Genomic DNA, 7421 nt, shown 5'->3' on the forward strand with positions numbered 1-7421 from the left:
CCTCCCTCTCTTTATCTGTCCCTCTCTCTGTTGGCTGTTTGGGGAGATGCAGGGAGATGCAGTGAGATGCAGGGAGAGGCAGGGAGATGCAGGGAGATGCAGGGAGAGGCAGGGAGATGCAGGGAGAGGCAGGGAGATGCAGGGAGATGCAGGGAGAGGCAGGGAGATGCAGGGAGATGCAGTGAGATGCAGTGAGATGCAGGGAGATGCAGGGAGAGGCAGGGAGATGCAGGGAGATGCAGGGAGAGGCAGGGAGATGCAGTGAGATGCAGTGAGATGCAGGGAGATGCAGGGAGAGGCAGGGAGATGCAGGGAGATGCAGGGAGAGGCAGGGAGATGCAGTGAGATGCAGTGAGATGCAGGGAGATGCAGGGAGAGGCAGGGAGATGCAGGGAGAGGCAGGGAGAGGCAGGGAGAGGCAGGGAGAGGCAGGGAGAGGCAGGGAGATGCAGGGAGATGCAGGGAGAGGCAGAGAGATGCAGGGAGATGCAGGGAGATGCAGGGAGATGCAGGGAGAGGCAGGGAGAGGCAGGGAGAGGCAGGGAGATGCAGGGAGATGCAGGGAGATGCAGGGAGATGCAGGGAGAGGCAGGGAGATGCAGGGAGAGGCAGGGAGAGGCAGGGAGAGGCAGGGAGAGACAGGGAGAGGCAGGGAGATGCAGGGAGATGCAGGGAGAGGCAGAGAGATGCAGGGAGATGCAGGGAGATGCAGGGAGATGCAGGGAGAGGCAGGGAGAGGCAGGGAGAGGCAGGGAGAGGCAGGGAGAGGCAGGGAGAGGCAGGGAGAGGCAGGGAGATGCAGGGAGATGCAGGGTATCAAGGCCCAGATGCACCATGACAAGCAGCAAGCTCCTCTCCTACCTGACAGTGGAAGCACTGTTTAGACAGCAACATTCAGGTATTCCTTACTCTACATGACTCGGCAATGACATGAGTATGCATCTGCGTGTGTGTGTGTGTGTGGTCCCAGGTCTAAATACAGATACAGAAGTCTCAGGAAAGACTTGTTCATGTAGAGTCTATAAGTAAGAGTGAGTCTGTGTATGGGAGACAGAGTGTGTGTGTGCATTGCGTGTGTGTATGCATAGTTGTGTGTCTAGTTTTGTTTGTGAGAGTTCCACATGTTCTATGTGTGTGAGTGTACGTTAGTGTAATCTGTGTGTGAGTGTATTGTTTTGTGTGTGTGTGTGAGACTGTGTGTCGTAGTTATAGCGTTGGGTCATATCAAATCCCTGTCAAAGGTTTTACCTGTGGCACTCAGATGAAAGGGGGGGAGGGGAGGACAGAGTGTCATACTACACACTCTCACAACTTCCTTAATCTCCTTATGCTAATTCCACCAGCATGGAGCCGTGGTGACGGCCGGCGGCAGGTCTCTGAGATTTGTTTTTACGCTGAGACGTAGAAGACGTAGAAGTGTAAATAAATCATCTTAACGAGCCGGCGAGCTAGCGAGCGACTCGCCTGTTTAGCGCTGGAGAGCCGTTGAGATAGTGACACGCCACGAGGATTGTCTCCTCGTCTCCCTACGCGCCCCGTGCGTAATCCTAGCCGCCGTCGCCGCGACAACGCACCTTCAGCGGCTTAGGCAGGTGATCAGCGCAACCGACGGTAGCTCACAATGATCTTGTCTGGGACAGACTTAGCAAACATCACACTCATTTCACGCCTCTCTCTCTCCCTCCCTCTCTCTCTCCCTCCCTCTTTCTCTCTCCCTCCCTCTCTCTCTCTCTCTCTCCCTCCCTCCCTCCCTCCCTCTTTCTCTCTCTCTCTCTCTCTCTCTCCCTCCCTCTCTCTCTTCCTCTTTTTCCTCTACTTAATCTTTTCTCTCCTCTCTCCTTTGATTCTGTTTTTCGTGTTTTTGACACGTTTTTCTTTTGTGTGTGCCGTCCTCCTGTGGGGGATTTGGGCTGGCTGACATCGCTGCTCCGGGTTAACAGCATTTGTCCTCTCCGCGGTGATCTAGAGGCACGCTGGAGTGTTTCCTGAAGAGATGCTTCAGGGAGTTATACACACGGGAAGCTAAATAAACTACTGCAAAACAAACCTTTGTGTCAAACATGCCCAGGCTTTGACATCCCAGTGTGTGTGTGTGTGTGTGTGAGATGCTGTGAAGAGTGTGGCTTACTTAGCACAATCTTCAACAAGACCACTCCCCACTGTTGAATGTCCTAGATAACAGTGGTGATAGTGGTGTATAGATAACAGCTTGTATGTCCCACCAAGACGATGTTTATCCTAGACTTACATAGACTGTATATCCTACCTAGACATAGAAGAGAGAGGAGGAAGAGGAGAGAGGAGGGATGAGGAGGAGAGAGGATAGAGGAGGAGGAGAGCGGATGAGGGAGGAGGAGGAGGGAGGAGGAGGAGGGAGGGGAGGAGGGAGGAGGAGAGATGAGGAGGAGAGAGGAGGAGAGGGGAGAGGAGGAGAGGGGAGAGAGCAGGAGGGAGGAGAGAGGATGAGGGACGAGGAGGAGGAGAGATGAAGAGGAGGGGGAGGGAGGAAGAGGGAGGAGAAAAGAGGAGCAGAGTGCTTTTACTCTCCTCCCCAGGGTACAGGAGCCTCCATAGCACAGTATTGATCTACTAAAAACTCCATGTTCCCATGGCGATCTCCAAGATGAGATGACCTGATATGAGATGAGGGCTCCAGACACTGGGGAGGGAGAGACAGAGAGACAGAGAGACAGAGAGACAGAGAGACACAGAGAGACACAGAGAGAGAGAGAGAGAGAGAGAGAGAGAGAGAGAGAGAGAGAGAGAGAGAGAGAGAGAGAGAGAGAGAGAGAGAGAGAGAGAGAGAGAGAGAGGATGAACTGTGGACCTGAAGCCGGGCTGAAAGTGTGGCTATAAATGCAGTCTAGTGTTATTGGTGGTGTGCACTCATGGGTGCAGACATTAAGACAGGTTTATCTGCTATCACAGAAGAAGCAGGCGGGGGTGCAGGGAAGGCGGAGGACTGCGGAGGTGCAGGGAAGGCTGCTTTGTACAGTGTTGATTATTTTAAAACACATTCAGTTGCACCAGTGGCAAATTGCTTTACTTATTGCACTTAACACTAAATCTGCAAAGTTGTTTGTTATTGGTCTGCTAATTTATTACTCTCTTTATACGGGCCTGTAACAAACGTCAATTTATCATTAAGGCCAAGCTTATAAAAATACTATACACGAAGGCCAATGTTTTGCTTCAGATATAAGTGATGTGGTTGACTTAATATTGCAATCGCTTAGATGACAAGTACTTCGTTAAATTCGCAAATTGTTGTCATGAATTGTGATCTAACCTAAGACAGCGGTGAAGGAGAGGCTGTTATGGAGCTATGGCGCCCCCACGTGGACAAAGGGAGAACTGACGGAGAATCACAGTCTTGCATCGCCTGTATGGATGGGGAGGCTGCATACCTGGAACACTGACAGTTTTACGGCCCTGACAGTTTCTGAACCGTCCTATTAGAGGAGAGTATACGGCGAAATAGTATTAAAGCCTAATATTTGTTAACTTTCATGACTTTCATAGGCCACAACCTTCACCAAGTAGCCTGAAAGCCTGAAAACAGGCTTCTGTTTGCATCGCAGTTTATCTTTGCGATTTAGTTCGAGTTCAAGTCTTTTATTGTCAGATGCACAGAACAACACAGGGTCAGACTGGGCACTGAAATTCTTAGGACATGACAACGCAAAGCACCTGGCATAACATATAAGTAAACAGAACATAGATTTCATCTATGATAAAATCAAAATATAGTAATCCTCCTAATATACAATTAGCTAGGCCCAATAGGCCAATTTTCCCTCATTTAGACCATCTTATGTGATATATTGATTTTGTGGTTGATTTATTTTATTTTGGAAGCTGATCAATAAGTTCAATAGGTATTAAAAACAGTAAAAGGGGCATAAAATGGAAATTCATTTATATATAATGTTAATCTATGATCGACTTGTTGAGCCGTTTGAGAGTTGTGATTGATTAGTCATGCCTGCAGAGGCCGGTAGGGGGAGTTTAGGGCTTTCGGTCACGATGCCTCATTAGGTGCGTTCGACATGGACTGCGGCTGCATGAAACGACTGGCGAGAGTAGCCGCTTGCAGTCGGGGAGGAGTTGAAAACGGCTCTGTAAAGTCGGACATTCCAGCTTCTCGTGGTTTGCTGTGTTGACGTCAGTCATGGCCGATCAAGCGCTGTTTTCTTACTTTACTTTATTTATAATTAAACTTAGTCTTTCCGTTAGTGAAGAGGTGGACTAAAACGCTTTCTTCAACCCATTTTTAATTCAATTAAACTGTTTGGTCCGGATTTGAGCGTTGGCGAAACTGAAGGTGTCAGAATAATTACAAAACACGCGTCAAAGTTGTCGTGTGTGAGTCTGGCCAATCATGAAATAGTTGTGTCGTCATTTGAACCCTTGCAGTTGCTCTTGAGAAAATGCGCTCGGCTACACAGCCGGCAGTTCTCGAATCGATCTCACGGTACTTTGATGGCTACGTCACAGTGACCTAGCCTCGGTGCCGTCTCAAGTCGGACAAAAAGTCTAACCAGAATTCACTGTTTCAAGTCAGCCGCCTGCAGCCGGCTGCAGCGCTGCATGAAGTCAGGTCATGTCGAACGCACCCATTCTCATAGCCTGGCTCTGCCCTCCTGCGTACTTCCGCTCAATTTTATTTTTGCTTATGTACATAGGTCTGGCCATGAGGTACGTAAGTCAGATTTTTCAGGTTGATTTTCTACCGGCGAATCAGCGAACAGAGGGAGTGGCTGAGAACGATGACGTTGATGTTGTGCGCTAGTTTGTGTTGTAGTTCCGTAATGGCGGCGGAGAAAGATGCGAGCAAAGCCATTTGGTCCGTTGTGGCAACGCTGCCGAATATCCAACAGCTAAACCCGGAGCAAGAACAAGTTTTGCTGAGTTTTGTTGGTGGCCATGATGTTGTGGCCCTCCTCCCCACGGGGTTTGGGAACAGTTTGATTTTCCAGCTACGGCAGCTAGCTCTGTTACAGTAGTGGGGAAGGAATTGGCTAAGGCGAACGCTAGCGATTGGCTATGGCAGATAAGAGTGGCTTTGGGCAGATCCAATAGTTTTAAACTTCAACAGAGTACCCGCCTACAAGGAAGTCAATGCTTGTCAATGGAGCGAGGCCAGACTCTCTGTACAAATGCAATGTACGAGAGTCTGGTTAGGACCAGGATCATTCTCAATGCAGCTGCCAGAGGGATGCGTCGTGTCCAAGAGTCTTCATTGATATCTCCCCCTTTCAGGCTGTAACACTTACAGTAATGCCCTTGTCAGAAAGCTACGTTGTCCCACTCTTCTAAACAGTTACTTACCTTTCTATAGTTGTTAATGGGGAAACTAACTAATGAACACAAAAAATCGTATATTTTTGGGTATTAGTCTTGTCACTTTTCATTCTGATAAGACAGGACTGTTGTTTGTCTAGTTAGCTAGCTAGCTAATCGCTTTTCTAAATAACCCACCGAAGAACAATAACTTCAGCAGATTATTTAACATACTTAACTTTAGCATGCATTTTGTCGAATACATTTCGCGATGGCCGGGAATCGAACCCGGGTCAGCCGCTGTAGGACGCTTCTCTCAATCGCATAAGAAAACAGCGAAACAGCGCCCCTCAAATCTCCATAACGGCCAAAATTGGTAGTATTCGGAGAATGAATGGGAAAAGGTGAAGACTACCCAGAATCCTTTTCGGCATGGGTTGGTGGTATCGTGGTGAGCATAGTTACCTTGCATGCGTTGGTGGTATAGTGGTGAGCATAGCTGCCTTCCAAGCAGTTGACCCGGGTTCGATTCCCGGCCAACGCAATGTTAATTTTACTAAATGTATGCTTAAGTTAAATATATTAAATAATATGCCAAATTATTGTTCTTCGTTGGTTTATTTAGAAAAGCGATTAGCTAGATACTGTACATACTGTACATTGTTTAATTCAAGTTTTCATACTGTTAGACTGAGAAGCCATAGCTTGCTCAATGTTAAGTTTTCACAAAGCAGAGATGAGTAAAATAACATGTTCATTCATGATTTAGCTAGCTAGCTTAAGATCCACCAGATCTGAGGATATCTTACCTTTGATCGCAGAGCAGAAGTGTAGTAGTTGTCTTCTAGCATTCATAAGGAAACGGCGAAACAGCGCCTCCCAAATCTTCATAGTGGCCACAAATGGTAGCATTCGGTAAGGTTAGGACTAGCCATAGAGAATGAATGGGAAAAGTTAAGGACTAGCCTACATAGCAGGTTGCCGCGCGGCGGCTGCTCTACAATCAAAGGTAAGATATCCTCATATCTGGATAGATGTTAGCTTGCTCAGCTAACTGCTGAGAGGGACTGCCTGATGACAGACTGGACTCAGACTCCAGCACTGCTGAGAGGGACTGCCTGGTGACAGACTGGACTCAGACTCCAGCACTGCTGAGAGGGACTGCCTGATGACAGACTGGACTCAGACTCCAGCACTGCTGAGAGGGACTGCCTGGTAACAGTCTGGACTCAGACTCCAGCACTGCTGAGAGGGACTGCCTGGTGACAGACTGGACTCAGACTCCAGCACTGCTGAGAGGGATGTGTGAATGTAAAATATAGGCATACACTCAATATTTTAATTTGCATGCCTAAGTTTTATATTTTTTCATAAAGATTTCATCAAAACCTCTTCTTATTTCAAGGATATATTTATAGTAACCAGTTGCCTGAATTTGTTCAAAACATACTAAACATATTAAGATATACACTGGTACCTAGAATGCTTGCATGGTTACTAAGTACCAGTGCTGTTATCAAATATCAAGACTCATAGACAGCCCCTCTGCCAAACACAATCAGAATGAATGAGAAAAGCACTTCTTGAATTACATCAGAAAATGATTTATTGGCCAAGTAGAGTTTCACAATTTGGTTTCAGCCTTTGGTGACTCTCAACCAATACAGACAATATACAAACAATGTAGCCTACATAGTGCCTAAGGACAATACGCAATCTTCTTAAGACAATATAGGCTACAACAAGGGTAAATACAATTATGATGTATTAGTAATGTATAATACAGTATTTGTAGATGTAGATTAAAAGCATCTCAGTGTGGCCTTTACATTGTATTGATACAGCAGATAACCAGTGCCACTCAATTGTATTATTGAAATAAATACAATAAATCATTTGTAATAAACATTGTCGTGACCGGGATACGATATACGAGGACCCCATTATTCCCTATGGTACTGTACAGGCGTCTTCCCAGTCTACGGCATCAGGAACATCAGCGATGTGTTAAACTGTCAGGGGCGAACAGGTCCGCAGCCTCTTCCCAGATTAACGACGCTACCCTGGTTCGTAAACAGGTCCCGTTTAACGGGGACGGACACAGACTTTGAACGTGAATTAATGTTATCAATTTATAA

At 47.1% G+C, this 7421-nt stretch overlaps 1 non-coding gene across 1 annotated transcript; it reads left to right on the plus strand.

Moving 5' to 3' along the window:
* Positions 1–5755: 5755 nt before the first annotated feature.
* On the plus strand, positions 5756–5827 carry trnag-ucc (transfer RNA glycine (anticodon UCC)). The gene has a single exon. It is a non-coding gene; the product is annotated as a tRNA-Gly (tRNA).
* Positions 5828–7421: the final 1594 nt, after the last annotated feature.

The sequence above is a fragment of the Osmerus eperlanus genome, unplaced genomic scaffold, assembly GCF_963692335.1.
Source record: "Osmerus eperlanus unplaced genomic scaffold, fOsmEpe2.1 SCAFFOLD_121, whole genome shotgun sequence".
Lineage (NCBI taxonomy): Eukaryota > Metazoa > Chordata > Actinopteri > Osmeriformes > Osmeridae > Osmerus > Osmerus eperlanus.